The sequence below is a fragment of the Chiloscyllium punctatum genome, unplaced genomic scaffold, assembly GCF_047496795.1.
Source record: "Chiloscyllium punctatum isolate Juve2018m unplaced genomic scaffold, sChiPun1.3 scaffold_748, whole genome shotgun sequence".
Classification (NCBI taxonomy): Eukaryota; Metazoa; Chordata; class Chondrichthyes; order Orectolobiformes; family Hemiscylliidae; genus Chiloscyllium; species Chiloscyllium punctatum.
The window spans coordinates 65,001-67,500 of record NW_027310482.1 but is presented as its reverse complement, the minus strand read 5'-3'; the positions used below and the strand labels follow the sequence as shown (position 1 = coordinate 67,500).

Below are 2,500 nucleotides of genomic sequence, written 5' to 3'. Positions count from 1 at the left end.
ACATCGAGTCGGGTCAGCGTGTCAAACCGGCGAGCTCCACGGTCCAGGCCGGCGGCGCACCAGCACCGGACCTCCGCGGCTCCCTTCACTCTTTCCACTGCCAGCCAACCGAGAGACGGACCCAATGCGGACGTGCAGAGCTTAGGCAGACCCCCCACTGGAGGCTCAACACTTCGTGGCAGCTCCGTGTCCCAGAGACCAGGAGGGTTGGCACACACACACAGTGTGAACCACCGACAGCCATTCTGGGACCGGTGACAGCCCGTGCTGGCCCCACTGCCACGACACAGACGGACGCCAGGCCGCGCTCCCCGGCGGGGGGATGGCGTCGAGCCTGACGAACGGAATGTGCAGGGTGGGGGGGAAAGGCCAAGCGCTCCGACGCCGGAGGGCTCCGGAGTCTGAACTTAGGGGGACAAAGAGGACGGGTCCTCTGCGACACCCCAGCCGCGCTCTCGCCAGCCAAGGCGAGTGCGATTGATTGCCAAACGACCCTCAGACAGCGTGGCCCCGGGAAGAACCCGGGGCCGCAAAGTGCGTTCAAAGTGTCGATGATCAATGTGTCCTGCAATTCACATTAATTCTCGCAGCTAGCTGCGTTCGTCATCGACGCACGAGCCGAGTGATCCACCGTCAAGAGTTGTCTGAGTTTGTTTTTAGGTCTCTCCCTCGCCAGAGGAAAGCGACCCGGACCGCACATACGCTCCCCACCTTGAGCTACAGCCACCTGCACGCCGGCGTGCGGGCGGAGCAGGGTGGCGTGAAGCGATGGGGAGCACCATCCTGGTGCGGCCCGCAGAAACATACGTCTATTGGGGGGAGGAGGGACAGGGCGCCCAAGAGGCGATGCGTGCCCCAACGCACCGCAGCGACGGAGGCAGGATCACCGCCCACCCATGTCGCCCGCCTAGTATCACGAGGCGTGCAGCAGCTTTGCCCTAGGAAAAGCAGAGGCGGGAACGGGCACCGGCCATCGGTTCGGCAGCGTCACTGACGCGTGCACGTGGCGGCCGTGTCGGCGAGCGGACTTCCTGCGAGGAGGCGGGGGGCGGCACTCGCCCGAGCAGACGCCCGCCCGGCCCAGCCACCGCCGAGGTGGGACTGGGAGTCGCGGCAACGGCTCGTCATACTCGTTCCCACACTCACAGCGCAGCTTGCCCGCAAGCCACCGACCACCGATCGACGCCAGGCGCCCCGACCGAGAGCGGGATCGCTCGTTCGCCCTGCTGGCAGTTCGCTGGGGATCACTACTGCACGGAGCTCGGAGACCGACGGGCGGCAACTCGAGAGTCTTTAAACCACCACCCCCATCCCGCAAGTGCAAAGAGGCTGTATACGCACAGACGGGTGAGGGGAATAGGTACCCCGTCGGGTTTGAAGGGAGCGTGACTAGATAGCAACGATGTAAACCCAGCCGATTTGGGAGCGAAAGGACCGGCGCCTGCATCACCGGCTTCGTTTCCCGTGGCTGGAGAGTACACCGAAACCCTCCGTCTGTCGCGAGCTCCCGACGACGCGGTGCCGCCAAGCAGCAGGGCCGGACCTGGTGTGGCTCCCTCGTCGATCACAGACCGGTCGGCACTACTGACGAGACGGTGGAACGGGCTTCGCCCCTTGTGACGAAGGGTGATGCGAACCCGCCCGCCCGCGTGCGTTCGGGGTGGACTCGGCAAACGGAGATTTGAAATCGGAAAGTGTCCTCCTGCCCCGCGCAGGTAGGCGCCCAACAGTTGTGGGGGGTTTGGCGGTGACCACGGCTGCAGGGCCTGCTACCCCGACGAGCTCTCCTGCTGGCCCCGAAACCACCCTCGCGAGACAAGTTGAAACGGAAACGGGCGTACCCCAAGCCGACGATCCTTTCTTATTTGTTACTTTTTTTTTTCACTTGCTCGAGTTGTGGCGATTTGGCGGTGACCACGGCTGCAGGGCCTGCTACCCGACGAGCTCTCTGCTGGCCCCGAAACCACCCTCGCGAGACAAGTTGAAACGGAAACGGGCGTACCCCCAAGCCGACGATCCTTTCTTATTTGTTACTTTTTTTTTCACTTGCTCGAGTTGTGGCGATTTGGCGGGTGACCACGGCTGCAGGGCCTGCTACCCCGACGAGCTCTCCTGCTGGCCCCGAAACCACCCTCGCGAGACAAGTTGAAACGGAAACGGGCGTACCCCCAAGCCGACAGAGATCCTTTCTTATTTGTTACTTTTTTTTTCACTTGCTCGAGTTGTGGGGGTTTGGCGGTGACCACGGCTGCAGGGCCTGCTACCCCGACGAGCTCTCCTGCTGGCCCCGAAACCACCCTCGCGAGACAAGTTGAAACGGAAACGGGCGTACCCCCAAGCCGACGATCCTTTCTTATTTGTTACTTTTTTTTTTCACTTGCTCGAGTTGTGGGGGTTTGGCGGTGACCACGGCTGCAGGGCCTGCTACCCCGACGAGCTCTCCTGCTGGCCCCGAAACCACCCTCGCGAGACAAGTTGAAACGGAAACGGGCGTACCCCC

General features: G+C 63.0%; 1 non-coding gene across 1 annotated transcript; it reads right to left on the bottom strand.

Annotated features, from left to right (window-relative positions):
• Positions 1–489: 489 nt before the first annotated feature.
• Positions 490–642, bottom strand: LOC140473854 (5.8S ribosomal RNA). Its single transcript, XR_011958677.1, has one exon. It is a non-coding gene; the product is annotated as a 5.8S ribosomal RNA (ribosomal RNA).
• Positions 643–2,500: the final 1,858 nt, after the last annotated feature.